The 16,135-nt window shown below is 43.5% G+C and overlaps 1 protein-coding gene and 2 long non-coding RNA genes across 5 annotated transcripts in view; all 3 read right to left on the reverse strand.

The window, feature by feature from the left end:
- Nucleotides 1-16,135, reverse strand: part of NAV2 (neuron navigator 2) — an 882,771-nt gene that overhangs the window by 607,762 nt on the left and 258,874 nt on the right. The window lies entirely within an intron of this gene.
- LOC129048915 (uncharacterized) overlaps nt 1-16,135 on the reverse strand; it is a 96,963-nt gene that overhangs the window by 34,724 nt on the left and 46,104 nt on the right. The gene's annotated exons all lie outside the window — the stretch shown is intronic.
- On the reverse strand, nt 3,705-9,322 carry LOC129048914 (uncharacterized). The gene is made up of 2 exons (XR_008511598.1): nt 7,685-9,322; nt 3,705-3,924 (listed from the first exon to the last, which is right to left on the reverse strand). It is a non-coding gene; the product is annotated as an uncharacterized LOC129048914 (long non-coding RNA).

Here is a 16,135-nt window from a genome sequence, read left to right on the forward strand (position 1 = left end):
CTGCAGCTCAGGGTAGAATTCTTCCTCGCATCTTCCTAGCTTCTGGTAGTGGCCATCAAGCCTTGGCATCCTTTGTGTACAGCTGCATCACTCTAATCTCTGCCTCTTCATTGCACAGAGTTGCACATCCCGTGTGTGTCTGTCTCCTTTTCTTATACCAGTCATATTGGATTAAAGGCTCACTCCACTCCAACAACCTCATTTTAACTAATTACATCTGTGATGACTTTATTTCCAAATAAGGTCACATTCTGAGGAATTAGGGTTTAGGACTTCAACATAGCTTTTTGGAGGATCCAAGTCAACCCATAATAGTTGGCCCACAAAAGAAATGAAAATAATTGGAGCATCAAAAGGGAGAGATTTACATAGTGTGCCAAGCATCCCTGTGCTTCATGGGGCAGGGCCCATGACTGTCTACACCACCAGATCCCCTGAGGCCACACCCTGGCCCAGGACACCACTCTGTCCCCTCCATAGAGATGCCCTGCTGCTGATGCACAATGAAAGGAGTGTGGCAGCCACACCAGGGTGCCATCACCCTGGGATCTGACTGTGTAACCAGTCGGGCTTCCCAAAGTAGCCCTACTCTACAGTTTTCCATGCAAATAGCCACTGCAAAGATTGGGGTCATTCCACATTCTACTTGTTTTTCAACACCTGTGGGTCTCAACTTTTTCTGGTTGAGAATAACACCCCTTTGAATGCAAAAACTGTGGATGACACACTGGAAGAGATAAAGAAACATGAAACACCACCAAACAAGTCAGCAAGAATAACATCACCATTGCTGCAGCAGAAGCAAGTCTCACCCTTTCTATAAAAATGCCCAGTCATCACACTTGTCACGTGTGGTCTAGAAATGCATCCACAGAAATCACAAGGTTCTAGTCAGCCCTCTACACTGCCCCCACCCCAGCCTGGGTCTCTGTGCAGGTAGAGTTACGTATCGTCCTTCTTGGTCTCCCCTACATATTTCCAAAGCAAAGTTCTCATATATCTCAAGAAAATCAAAGGGATTCACTATTTTACTTCTTTACAGGTTGTATCCCTCTCTTTGCAGCATCATCCAAGCCAGTGTCACAGCACAAGTATTCAGTTATTGCAAAATGCAACATCGTGCTGATCTGCGTAGTCTGGAGGCATGCCTGTGAAGGGCTGTGTGGCATGTCAGTATGAAGACACACTGCTGGGAAACCCTCTCCAGCACTGACAAGGAGAAGGAGACCACGGTATTTTCAAACATTTTCTTTTCTCCTGGCAAAGGTTGAAACAGAAAAGTAGCTTCCACCTGGTCCCGAGTTATTCAGCAATTCCAATTAGTCATTTTGCCCCATTCTAGTTAATTGAGCTTTCACTCTAAGATCCTAAAATAAAATGTGAATGCAGAACAGTTACCTTGTGGTTTTAGCCTACCAGCAGGGGATGGGACCCTTCCTTTTTAATTTTTTCTCTGCCTCCCTCCCCGCCATGTAGCCTCCCTCTCTGGTTCTCCCCAGACACATGGGCCATTGGTAGTTCGTACCTCAGAGCATTTACCATTACTGCCCACCTTGCTCAGTCTCCTATCCTGGAGGCCAGTTTTAGTCTCTGTCTCTAATTAAGCCCCAGCCTCTGTACCCAGAATCTTCCCAAGAAAGCAAGCTACCAGCTATGAGTTTCACTTTACAGCCCACACAAGGCTGTTTTCCCTGAAGACAAACTGCCACCCTCCCTGCAGCCCCCAGCTCTCAGAGTTGATCAGACCCTCCCCTCTTTCCACCCCTCAGGGTCCCAACAGAGCCTCCTAGGTAGAGAGCACTCCAGGGAATGAAGTGGTTTCCTGATGGGAAGGGAAACAGAGAGTTTATCTATTTCCTTTGGAACCTGTCCATGCAAAGCAATGTCAAAGACTGGGCTGGGGTACAAAAGGCATTAGGCAGGGACCCAGAGGGCAATGTGCAGAATTCTGGCCACAGCCCCCAGAATGTGTTGTTACTGGCTATGCCCATTCTTATTTGGCAAGCAGTCTTTGGACAGGCGTTTGCTTTTCAGGCTGGGCTTGATGTGTCCTGGGTCAGAAGGGAAAGGCTGGTGGCCATGCCAGATCGCAGGGCTTGAGGCTGGGGGGAGGCTGCAGAGCTTGGCAGGGTTCCAGCAGCGGTGCGGGCTGAAGGGAGTCACCACCAGGAACCCAGGCCTGGGCAACAAGAGGTTCTCTCATTCTGGCTTCTCCCTCCAGCACCACCTGCCAGGCCAGAACAGAAAGAAGGGCGATGGAGACTGGCAGAGGAACAGCAATTACTGCTCGGTGAGAAGTAAACAGCATCTGCTTCCAGAGGCTTTACGGACCACAAAGCCGGCAGGAAATAGCTCCTGCTTCCCAGCCTAGAGTTCCTCATGCACTAGCCCTCCCTGCTACAATTTTGATGGTTTTTTGCATATTTAAAGAATTGTGCAACCATCACCATGATCAGTCTTAGAAAAGTTAATCACCCCCGACCCCAGAAAACTCTGTATTCATTAGCAGTCACTCCCTTTCCCCTTCCCACCCCTCTCCAACATTAGGCAACCACTAATCTACTCTCTGTCTCCATAAACTGGTCTATTTTGGACATTTCACATAAGCCTCCCTGGATCCCAGTTTAAGCATCCTGGGGTTTGTCTGCCTGCCAGAGCCATGGTGCCACTGGGGCTACCTGTCCTGTGGGATGACAAGGCAGGTCCAAACCTTTGCCTGCTCTCCCACCCATTCCTTTTGTGTTAGTCCATGAGTCTCCTGACTGTTCTCTCCAACAACAACACAGACTGACAAAACCTACTGACTTGGAGTCAGGTACAGACTTTGCTATTTTCTGGCTGTGCGATCCTGATGAGTCACATGAACCTCCTGGACTTATTCCTCAGCCTAAAACCAAGACTAATAAATCAAGTCTATCTCACAGCCTTACGTGGGGGATCAAAAAAGATAGAGCATGTGAACGCACATTGTACATCACAAAGCTGTATGCAAATAAATATCGTGTAATTTCAGCCCTTTTTGAGCTTACAAATAAAAGTAAAAATCTCGTAACTCTAAGTCCTCCCCTTCCTTGCCTCTATTCCTCTGTGCTTGTTGGTCTGTGCGCCTACTACACAGCTGCCAAGGATAACTCAAGAGACCCAGCCATGAGAAGCAAGAAGAGAAGAGCTGACTACTTTCCAAGTGTCCCTAGATGAAAAAAACAAAATGATCAGCCCTGGGCTGGGTAAGCTGTCGCCCAAAAAGTGCTGGCCCTGCCACAACACACAGGGCACCATGAAATGACCAATGGACTTCGGGCTGGGGCAGTCCTGGGTTAAGCGCGGCTCTGTTGTGCCATCTCTGCCAACGTAATTAACCTCCTCTCACCTGTTTCCTCACCTGTACAATTTGGAATAAAAATATTTACACCCTTGTGAGGTATCTGCTAGGATTGCCCGACATAAGGGCTCAGCACGGAGCCTGGCTAAAGATAAACAATGAATTGCAGCCACTGTGATTAGTGCTGTCATGATTGTAATGATTACTGCTGTTATCAAAGAAGGAGACAACAAATCAGTACGGAGCACTGGCTCTCATGCAGGTTTCAGGACAGCATCCACAACCTCTCTGGACCCCAGTTTCCTCATGTTTAAAACAGACATAAAAATAGTACCAAACTCATAGTGTAACTGTGAGGGTTAATGAGTTCACACACTTAATGTGCTTAGAACAGAGAGCTATGGATTTATCACTGGATCTCCTAAGACAGTTTCCCTCATCCTCTCACAGATCCACAACCACTCCTGTGTTTCTTCCTCTCACGTTCTCCTCTATATAATCTCTCTTGGTCCCTGTTTTCCATTTAAAAGGTTCTTCTGGTATTTCTCCAACTTCCATAACAGCTTCTAGTTTTCCAATCTCATCTAACCGTCTGTTTGCACCTGCAAAAGTCAAAGAATTGAAACATTTGATAGATCCTCCTGGAAAAATGCTAATGCCCAGTAAAAGAATGACCCCAGGAATGAGAAAAGGCCTCAGACCCATTCTTGAAGGTGGGTCCCTGCCTGCTAAACCCAGCTCATAACATTTTTTTTCTCCTATTTCTTTTCAGTTGGATGTTTTGGGCAAGATTAAAGCAATTCTAGCAAATGTCAGGGGCTCAACTGCCCAGTGCATTAGAATAAAATTTCGTTTTCTCCTTAGAGTTTTAGGGGCAGTGATTCTAAGGCTTTAGGGGAGAAACATTGATGAAATCTAAAGAACCAGCAAAGAGAAGGTGGGGCAAACAATTATCTTCCCATCTTGCCTGCTGCTGCTGATTGCATTATCATTTATCGCAGTGCCTGCTCTCACCTAGGAAAAGCATCTTGCAGTATCGGGTTGAATAAATATCCCAACCATCAGGGGGGGAATACAAGCCCAAATCAGCCAAATCTTAAGTGCATTTGCATCTAATCCCTTTATAATCCTTTCTATGGAATAGAGTAAAAGCTGAGCAAGACATTCCAGCCTTCCCAGGGTGCACAGGACACACACACCCCTGCTCAAACTCCATATTGTAATTACCCAAGGTGCCTCCTTTGAGGGTTTGATGCCCCAGCACTCATGCTAATGACATAGTTCCTGTCCAAGATGACTTTGTGCACTTGCATGTGTGCACACACACACACACACACACACTAATAAACAATAGGGGAAGAAACCTCCAAAGGAAAGTGAGTTAGTTGGCACAGACCTTAAGGGTTGCCTCGCTCACTCATCCTCAACCCCGTTTTACAGAAGAAGACACTGAATTCCAGAGTAAGGGACTGACATGTCCTAATGCTCTGTCCTTTTTCTTTTTTTTTCCTCATTTGTCATATGCAAATAATTTCTTCTGTATTGCAGGGTATTTGAGGATACAATGAGAAACACAAGCCCTGAAATGTAGTAGATGCTTAATAATTTTACTTTCTGCTCTTCCTTCTCTAACTACCCAGTTATGTAATAATTTTGTTTTGTTTGCTTTCTCCTGAACACTTAGTAGGACCACAATATTAAGGAAGCTAGGAAAGTTATGAAGGGCTCACCTTGCAAAGCATAAGCTTTTCCCCCAGGGCAGATGGTGAGATTTTGGAGGTTTTACTTGCTAGTTCATTTATTTAACAAATTCAGAGTCAGCCATTGTTATAGGCATTTGGGGATTCAATAGTGAATAAAACATTTATTGAGAGAGATAAATCTTAAATTATTATACTCATAATCATTTAATTAAAATTCTGATTAAGTGATACAAAAGGCAGACAGGTGGCTATAGGAGTACATGACGGGGAACTTAGAGACTGGAGTGGAGGATAATCAGGGAAGGCTTCCCTGAAGAAGTAACATTTACATGCAGATATGAAGGGTGATTAGGAACTCGCCCAACAGTAAATGGGACTGAGAATGAGAACTGCCAAGAGAAGCCCAGGAGGAGGGAGTAGAAACATATGCAAAGGCCCTGAGGAGAGAAGGTACCTGCCACACTTAAATAACCAAATAGGATTAGCAAGAAGTCCAAGGGGCTGGTTTTGTGCTTGTATGCTTATTTGTTTTTCTTTAGTTTGGAAGAGGACAAAGGTCAGCATCCACAGAGCCCTGCGGAGGAAAGGCCATTAGAGTGGATAGTCAATGAGTCAGCCTTGACTCATCCTGACCCTGATTCTGACCCATGGATCAGGTCAGGGTAGGAGTTGCTGCAACTCCAGAGGAATCAGTAGGACAGCCTCAGGAAGAGAAGGCTGAACCCCTGAGACAGAGCAAGGCTGGTCCACAGAGTAGCCCCCATCAGCACGTGCTTATTAAAACAATCTCCCTCCTTCATCCCACCCCACCACTGCCCTTGCTATAAAAGGAAACATACTTTCCATTTCATCAAGGACCAATCTTTCAGAGCCAACTGAAATCCAGAAATGCATGTCTCTTAGGCTTCATGTATTTATTAATCCTCATCCCAGGGGCACTGTGTATAAGGGTTAAAAGCCTGGGCTCCGGAGTTAGACTGCCTGAATTTGAATCCTGACATTGTCATTTACTAGCTGTGTGACCTCAGGCAAATCTCTTAACCTCTGTGTCCTGATCTATAACTTGAGGATAACAATGGACTCACTGATAGGGTTGTTATAAAGATTAAATGAGATAATGTACACAACATAGGGACATATAGGTGGAAGCCTTCAATAAATGGAAGCTTTATGATGATTATAATGATGATGATTTCATTAATATCATCAGCATCATAGAAACCACGTAATGTCTATCTATAATGCTCCAGAAACTGAGCTAAGCATTTCACATCCTTTATTTTCAATGTTCCTCCAACTTTGGTTTAATGATCCCCATTTTCTAAATAAGGAGACAGGCTCAGAGGAATTAAGTGATGCAGCTATTTAGTGACACAGTGCAGATTCAAACCCAGGCTCCAAAAGTAGTCCACCCTCCACATTTCTATACCAAATTAGCCACTTCTCATCAAAAGCCTGTAAAATCCTGTTAATTACAACAAATGAGGATGAAGTCAGTTTATACTACCTGTTCATTAATTGGCAGATTTTTAACATCATTCCTTGTCCCAGGAGGACTCTCCAAAGGTCTATTATTACCATACAATTCTTTGGGGGAAATGAAACAACAGCTGGCCTTGCCAATCACCATGGCAACACTCCTGTAACTACTAGAACCATGTCAACAGCAACTTTATACATGCATACACCTTCCAAATTTGCACTTAACTGCTATACTATGTATGTACTTCTTCATGACACCACTTGAAGTTCAGGTAGAGGTATTTTCAATCAGCTCCAACATCCCTTTCCCTCCTTGGATGTTTCCAAGACCCCATCAAGCCAGGCACAGGTAGGGAGAGAGGTTGCTGGGGAGAATAGAACATTGCCAAGCTCTGGCGCCACATACTGCACTCTGGCAATGTGTAAGTGGAGGGCAGGCATTATGGGTGTGTGACCTCTGCAGTCACACAGGGCCTCATGCTCAGGAGGGCCCTGTGCTTGGTTCAATACTCTGCTGGCACCATCTTGAAATTCTTAATGATTTTTGAACAAGGGGCTCCACATATCCATTTATCAGTGAGCCCCTCAAATTATATAGCCAGTTTTGTGTGAGGACAAAGCAATGGACAGATACTGTGAAGTTCCTTTCTGGGTGGCATTTTCTCTTTCTTTTCTCCTTCCTTTCAGAGCTGCCAAGGCACCCCCCACTCTAGCTCAAGAGCTCTACCTGACCAAAACTCAACGGGCTTTCCTCAGGAAATCCAGCTATGCTAATGCCACCAGAACTGAGTCAGAACTCCTAACTCTACAAATATGGCTCCTCTGTATTGAGTGCTTGCTAGATGCCAGGCACAACACTCAACTGGGACAAATATTATTTCTGATCTGGGAGATAGATAGGTACAATGAGCCCCATTTCACAGCTGAGGACATTGAGGCTCAGAGAGATTCAGTGACTTGTCCAAGGTCACACAGTGCATCAAACACAAATCTGATGAGCCTTCTCAAAGGCTCTTGATGCCACCTGCATCCAGAACATTCTGCCACTCACTCTGCCTAGGCTGCTGCCCTGCCTGACTTGAGCTCAGGCAGTTCTGCCATTTGGGGCAGATCAGCTACAAGTCCTGGAGTATGGGCCCTTCCTAGCCCCATGCCTATAGTTTCTGGCTCCTCTTACCTCTTCCAGACTTGGATGAAAACACTCTCCAGCATGGGGTGGGAATGGGTCTCCTGAAAGGCTGTCATCAGGACTGGGTGATACAATCCTGAAGTGCAGAAGAGTTAACTCCCACTAGGAAAACTTTGACCCGTGGAAAATAGGAGTTGAGGGAGCAGGACACATACATTCCTTCTTCCTCTCTCCATGGACTGCTTCATGATAGTCTGCCTTGCAGCTCATCCAGCCGAGTTCCACATGTCATGCTGAGAGCTCTTGTGTAGTGAACTTCTGGGTGTCTCCATGGCTGTTTGTGACATAATAGCCACCAAGGAAACACACCACTTACTGTGGCTTTGCATCCTTCTTTGCCTCACTTCCTTGTGTCTCACCTTTGCTGCCATGGATTTGCATCTTCCAAATGAAACATCTCATTTTTAATTTTTGCCCCAGCCTCTATCTTCTAGAGAAGCTAGCCTAACATACATGTAGGAAGGGCAGCCTTCCCACTCAGCCCAGAGTGTGGTGGAACTTCATTTAGGCTACATGTGAAAATCGGCCACCTGCTTTGCTGTAAATGTGATTTGTGGTTCTCTGCTCTCCCACTGCTGTAGGAATGGCCCCCACCTGAGGGATGCAGTGGCCATTCTAGCTTGCTGGCCAGCACAGGCCTTCCTTCTTCTTTCTCTCCCCATTCCATCTGTATGACCCAACCCCACCCCACTTTAAGGCATGGTTAATTGTTCATTAGTGACACCTGGCCCAAGTTGAACCAATGAATCTTTCCCTCTCTTGGGATTTTTAAACTCAGGACTATGTGATTCCGTCTCCTCTTCTTTCTACATACTTTCTCCAAAACCACATACCCAGTGTCTACTGCTCTAAGTAAGAAATCCTGGGAGTGGTAAGTGGCCATCCTTTCGGTTATGTGGGTAATGTCAATCTGCAGCGTGAGAGAAGAATTCTACCAATATGCAGAGAGAAACAGAGGCAGGAGCTACAGAGAATGTCCTAATGGCAGTCTCAGGTATGTGGCTTTCTGCATTCCAAAGCTCAACTGCTCTTCCACCCTCCCCAAGGTTCAGTTGCTGTGTGTGCTCACACATTAACCTCCATTAAACGTCCCTTGTGGCCTAATCCTATTCTAATTATGCTTTTGCCATTTGTGACAGACAGAAGCGCAGCTAGCACAGTATATTCCACCGAGGGGTGAGAGAATGGGGAGATGGGAAGAGGCTAAGTTTTGGACTCCAACAGGCCTGAGTTTCAATCTCGAACTCCATCACTTTCTATCTGTGGACCATGGACAAGTCATTTAATCTCTCTGTGCCTGAGGTTCCTCATCTGAAAATTAGAGGAATAACACTATGTTTCAAGGCAGATGTGAGGATCGAATTGGGACCAGGTTTACAAATAACATGCTTAGCATAGGGCCCACACACAGAAACTGCTCAAAAATGTGAATTACTTTTTTCTGCCTTACATGCCAGGAGGAGGGGCTATCTCTAAAGGCAGGCTTTGCTTCAGCCCCAGACCCCATTTGATTGGGTCAGAAAGCACTGTTGGTTACTATAAACTGTCCTCATTTCCAGCACTTTGGAAGGGTAAACAAGACCTAGAGACCTTCCCCAGAAATCAGAGACTCGTATCCTATCTGAAGCATACCTCTCAGATAGGATAGCTCCACCTTTCACATTAGGCTGCTCTGAAAATCCTCAAGAGTGGTCACTCAGCTTGGACTTGAATATGTCTCCTAACAGGAACCTCCCTCCCTCTCCAAAGAAGCACATTCCATTTTTACATAACTCTGACATGAATAAAGGATTAAGTTTCCCTCCTCCATCAGGCTTGGAGTCTTTGACAGATTGGAAACTCCAGATTTCTATGACAGTAGGATTGAAGCCTTGAAAGATCTTAGTGTCACCATCATGAGCCTATAAGAGATCTTTGAAAAAGATACTACAAGGATCACATGGCAGAAGCATGTTTAGTTTTGTACCAAACTGCCAAACTATCTTCCCAAGTGGACATTTCATTTTGCATTTCCACCAGCAATGAATGAGAGTTCCTGTTTCTCCACGTCCTCACCAGCATTTCGTGTTCTCAGAGTTCTGGATTTTGGCCATTATAATAGATGTATAGTGGTGTCTCACTGTCATTTTAATTTGCATTTGCCTGATGACATATGATGTGGAATATCTTTTTATATGTGTATTTGCCATCCGTGTATCTTGGTGAGGTGTCTGTTAAGGTCTTTGGCCCACTTTTTAATCAGGTTGTTTGTTTCCTTATTGCTGAGTTTTAAGAGTTCTTTGTATATTTTGGGTAACAGTCCTCAATCAAATTGTCTTTTGCAATTATTTTCCCCGCTTCTGTAGCTTGTCTTTTCATTCTCCTGACAGTGTCTTTCACAGAGCAGAAATTTTTAATTTCCAGCCATTATATTCCTTGACATTCACCTCAAAGACTTGAAAATTATGTCCATACAAAAACCTGTACATGGACATTTATTGCAGCTTTATCCACAATTGCCAGAACTTGTAAGCAACCAAGACATCCTTCAGTAGGTGAGTGTATCCATTGTGGTACGTTCAGACTATGGAATATTGTTCAACACTAAAAGGAAATGAGCTATCAAGCCATGAAAAACATGGAGGAAACTCAGACACATATTACTAAGTGAAGGAAGCCAATCTGAAAAAGCTACAAATTGTATGATTCCAGCCACATGACACTCTGGAGAAGGCCAAACTATGGAGACAGTAAAAAGATCAGTGTTTCCTGGGAGTAGGAAGGAGGGACAGACGAATAAGCAGAGCACAGAGGACTTTTAGGGCAGTGAAACTGCTATGTATGATACCATAATGGTGGATACTTATCATTATACATTTGCCCAAACCCATATAAGGAACAACAGCAAGAGTGACCTAATGTAAACTACGGACTTTGAGTGATTATGATGTGCCAATGTAGGTTAATCAGTTATAATAAATGTGCTACTTTGGTGATAGATATCGATAATGGAGGAGGCTATGTATGTATGGGGGGCAAGGAGTATGCGGGAAATCTCTGTTAACTTCTGCTCCATCTTACTGTAAACCCAAAATTACTCTAAAAAGAGGTCTATTCAAAAAGGCATTATATAACTCACTTTAATCAGGACCATGTTTACACAGTACTTTGTGTCCACACATCATGATCATAAGATCAAAATCATGTTGGAAACTGAAGAAAGAAAATTACTTGACAGTCTTCCAATCCAGAGGCAAAGTCCAGGTCCCATCTCCTTGAATTCTGGTAGGTTCCATGCCTACTTCAACTAACACAATATGGACACTGCCAGTTTCCAGAGCCAGGACTTATGAAGCTGGCAGTTTGTATTCTCCGCTGTTTGAAATGCTGTTCTGGGAGCAATGGCCTTCAAACCCTGAAGTCACCATTTTAATGTGGCCGCATGTAGGTGTTCCAGCCAATAGTCCCAACTCATATGTAAGTTGCTTTGCTGGAGGGATGGCTTGAAAGCCTGCCTGAATTCCTGACCCACAAAGTTATAATAAAATGATGTTATCTTAAACTACTAAATTTTGGGGTGATTTGTTATGCAGTAAGAGATAACTGAAACAACCTTTGCCCCATCCAACAAACGAGAAAACAGAGGTATAACGAGGTAAATGACTTGCCTAGATAGCTGGGCAACAAGTGAGGCTGGACTCCAAGACTTCTTATTCTTAGCCCCATTTTTCTACTTCATCTTAATTGCACTATGAAAACCTATAGCCGTCATCAGCAAAGCGTACCTGCCTTTAATTTTAACTAAGGTAACATTATCTGGCATTTCTGTAGCCTCGTGTCAGTAGAGTTCTTTGGCTCTGTTCTAAGCGCTTTACGTCGATTTACTTATTTAATCCTCAGAACAACCCTATGAGGTAAGTGCAATTATAATCTCTAAATTATAAATAGAGAAACTGAGGCACAGAATGATTAAGTAATTTGCCAAAGGTCATATAGTTGGAGGGGAGCAGAGCAGGGATTTGAACCCAGATATGTTTGTTCCTGAGACCATGTGCTTAACTACTGAGGCGTATTGTCAATAAAAAAACCTAGGGTATCTTAGATCTCTTCCATTTATTAGATAGATCTCTTCTAATAGAGATGATCTGAATTCATGGCCACTATGTGTGGTTCAGTGCCTCATATGGCTTCCACCATGAGTAATTTCTAAAAGGTCTCAAGAAGCTTTTAGGAGACTTGAGACCCATCGACTGTTCACTTACAACGCAGAGCAAAGCTAAAAAGGATATAACTGCTTTATATCCAGTTGGGTGCAGCATCTTTTTCTCTGCCTGAAAACCCAGCAGAGAAGCCAGGGCCACCCAACGAATGCCACAATTAATTTCCCAGAGCGCAATATTGCCTGTGGGAAGAAAAGACGCTGGCTCATTTCTTATTCATGAAGTCACACTGCCAAGCTTCATTTGCATGAAGTAATTTCTGCTGCTGCTACCCTACCATAAAATAAATCCATTTCTCCTACAGTATCTAGTATCTTTACACTAAGAGAAATGAGTAAGCAATATGTGCTATAAGAACACACCCTTTGGACCATTTTAATCAGAAACATGTCTGTAGCTAGCAGTAAGTGATTTTATAGGAATATAAAATGTTTTGGGCTCAACATACTCAAGGGCAACTCTGCCTCAAGATCTGTTTTTGGGAATGTGTTTAGCATTTCTTCCTCCTTGGCCAAACACTGAGGTTTTACAACCAGTGGAGTTGTGGAATTATAGCTACTGTACCATCGTCCAGAAAGAAAAAGAAGAAGAAAGGGAGGCAGGTCAGTAGCCAACAGAATCCTAATTAGATGAGTTACTAGAAATGTCGATGACTCCATGTATATAGAGAAAATAGTGGTCCTGCAAAGATATCCATACCCTAGTTGCTAGAACCTGTGAATATATTACATGCAAAAGGGACTGTGCAAATGTAATTAAGATTAAGGACCTTGAGATGGGGAGAATATTGTGTATTATCCAGGTGAGCATAATCTAATCATGCGAATCCATAAAAGTGGAGAAACTTTCCCCACTGTAGACAGTCAGAGAGAGATGTGATTATAGATGAATGTTCAGAGAGAGGCAAGGTTGCTGGCTTTGAAGATGGAAGAAGGAGCCATAAACAAAGGAATGTGGGCACCCCCTAGGAGTTGGAAATGTCAAGGAAACAGATTTTGCCCCCAGAGCACCCAGAAAGAAACGTAGCCCTTCCGATGCCTTGATTTTATCCCAGTGAGACCCTGTTACACTTCTAACCTATGAAAGTGTAAAATAATGTTTGTGTTGATTGAAGCCACTGTGTTTGTAGTAATTTATTACAGCAGCCATTGAAAACTAGTATACTTTGTATCAAAAGATCTTTGCCACTCACTAGCTGTGTGACCCAGCCTGAGCAACCTTACCCATCAGAACTAGCATTCCTCAGGGAATCAGAGCAAATTAGATAAAGCATCTGAAAGTTTTATAAGTCTTAAAGTGCATTGCAGAGATAAGATTTTAATATCATTAGTATTGTTATTTCGGTCAGTTATACTCTGTTCAAGGGATAGCCCATGAGGGATGGCTGGAATTTTCTAGTTCATAATGCTTAAAAGTAATTTAAGCAACTAATACCATCTTCCTCCTGACCAAATATTTTTCAGAGGTGATAAAAGTAAATTTAAAAAAAATACAAGATGTGCTTCATCATTTCTTCAGGACCTTTTCAAGCTCTATCCTGGATAGTAACTGGGGATGGGAATGGGTGTATCAGCTTTTTACTGCCACACTAACGGTATGTAACAAACTACCCTGAAAGTCTGTATCTAAAAACAAGAAGCATTTATTTCACTTTTGAGTCTGTAGCTCTGTGATCTTGGGTGGGTGTGGCTGGACACTGCTGGCTGTGGCTCAGCTCACTCTTATGACATGGTCAACTGGCTGTTGGATGACTGGTCCCTTCTCCACATGCCTCTCAACCTCCATCAGACCAGCCTGAGGAGCTTCTCATGGCCATGGAATAGGAGCAACAGTGGAAATGTGCCAAGGTCTTTGTAAGCCTCTGCATATGACATATCTCCTAAAATACCATTGGCTAAGACATGTCACTTGGCCAGACTCAGAACCAAGTGGTTCTGTAGTGAAAGAAAATGCAAAGTGATGTGGCAAAAGGGCATGGAGAGGATGTGTGTGTGTGTGCGTGTATGTGTGTGTGTGTGTGGTTGTGTGTGTGTGTGTATATATATAGAATCAGGGCCACTGATAGAGTCAATTTACTGCAGAGAAAAGCAAAGGAAATTTGCTTTATTTAAAATTTATTAAGGGCCTACTGTATGCTAGGAACTCATCTAAGGGATAGGAGATAAACATAATCTACCCTATGCAGGGAATTTGTATTCTAATAGAGTGTCTGAGATGAGTGCCTAAGGGGCAAAAGAGCAACATTTGATGTGCTCCTATAACCTGCCAGGCCTGGGCCAGGCACTGAGCATATAGCTGTGAACCTTATATTATCACATTTACTCTACACAATAAACCCTGAAAGATGAGTGTTATGCTTATCCCTATTTAATAGACAGGGAAACCAAGGCTGAGCAAGGTTAAGCTGTCTACATGCCCAAGTTCAAGATACAAAGATACATCTATCTCATTCCAAACCCCAGATTCATTCTGCTACACTCTGGAAAGCATTCCTTCACTGACTCAACACATATTTAAGTGCCTGTGCCAGGCACTGTTCACCTCTCCTTAGAAACGACTCACAACATTTCTCCCTTTGAGTATCTGTCAGATTTCACCAACTGCAAACAGAATCCCTGCCCTTTCCCACCTTGACCCCTGTGTGGGGTCAGCATGGTTAGGAGATGCTAAGTAACTCCTTTAAAAACAACTACAACAACAACAACAACAACCCTCTAGCAGGAACAATTTATCATCATTACTGTAACCTCTGGTTCACTTCAGTCTTAGGTTCCTGGCCTTTTATTTATAGTGCCTTCAAAGAGGTTCCACGTCATTAATTGCTCACCATTTAGGCCAATTAGATGAGGTTAGAATTTCAGGGCAAATCAGCCCACACAGGTGGCAAAGGCAGCTGTGCCTGCCTGGTGTACTGGCTCTGCCTTTTAAGAAATATAACAGCCCAGAGGTCGTATGAACAGGTTGGCTAGGCTGTATGGCTTGCATAAAATGAATGAGCTATAGACAGATGTTGACTGTGGACTTAATTTCAACAACACAGACTTGAACATGGTGAGAAGTTTAAACTAACAATTTAACCATAGTACTTTGCTACTCAGTGAGAAAAAACCTTGGGAGAAAAGCTTATAACAGAGTTGTCAACCTAGTGAATTAAACCTGGCTGAACAAAGCTTTGTACCTCTCATTATGATGTGACACCCAACAGCACATGCCGAACCCAGATTCTTGAGAAGAATCTACTTCAGAGCAAGGACCTTAGCTTTCCATCTTTGGAACACAGCAGACAATAGTAGCTCAATAAATATTTGAGTAAGTAAATATGTGGATGAGTGAACAGATGGATAGATGGGCAGGCAGATGGATAGATGAAAGAATGTAACAGAATAAAATATGGGAATGAACAGGTAGGAATAAATGTTTGTTCAATAAACAAATGGATTTGTGAGTTTTAAAAAATGAAGTTACAAGATAGTTATGGGGGTGGATGGGAAAAGGAAGAAAACATTTATTGAATACCTTCTGTATGTCAACACTTAATTTGTATATTTTCTTCTGAGTTCTAACTGCACCTTTCCAGAGATGCCTTAATCATCTTCTGTTCAAGAAAAGCATACTGAGGCTCAGAGAGTTTCCTCAGGAGACCTGGCCAAAAAAGCCACAATTCAAACCTAAGTCTGCCAATTTTCTAAAGACCGTGCCCTCCCCCTTTTGGGGACCAAACTCCTGGTGTGGTAGATGAGGACACCAAGGCAGGGAGAAATAGAATGATTTGACCACATCAGTGGCCCCTGTGTAATAAGATCAGGGGGTGCTGCCTAGATCTGTTGTCCTCTTCTCTGGTGGAGCCACATGGTGAATAGGGATAGCCCAGAGAGACTGGAGCCATCAGGGCAGCATGCAGAGTGCTCGGAGCCTGGAGTTTGGAGCCAGGCTGCTGTGTCTGAATCCTGACTCTATCACTTCCTAAGTGCATGTCCTTGTGCAAGTCACTTAACTTCTCAGTGCATCAGTTTCCTTATGTGTGAAATTAGGATGACGACAAAACGACCTCAGAATTACTGTGAGCACAAAATGAGCTCTGATAGTGTCTGGCTCAGAATCTGCAAGCAATAAGCACCTTTCTTCTTAGAGTCTGCTGTTCCAAGCCACTTTTAATATTTTGCATTCCCAAACCTGGCAATCCCTGACTTAGCACGGTGATGGAGCAGAGGACTTTCTGCTAGTCGATGTGTGCTTGGAA

The sequence above is a fragment of the Pongo abelii genome, chromosome 9, assembly GCF_028885655.2.
Source record: "Pongo abelii isolate AG06213 chromosome 9, NHGRI_mPonAbe1-v2.0_pri, whole genome shotgun sequence".
NCBI classification, from domain to species: Eukaryota; Metazoa; Chordata; class Mammalia; order Primates; family Hominidae; genus Pongo; species Pongo abelii.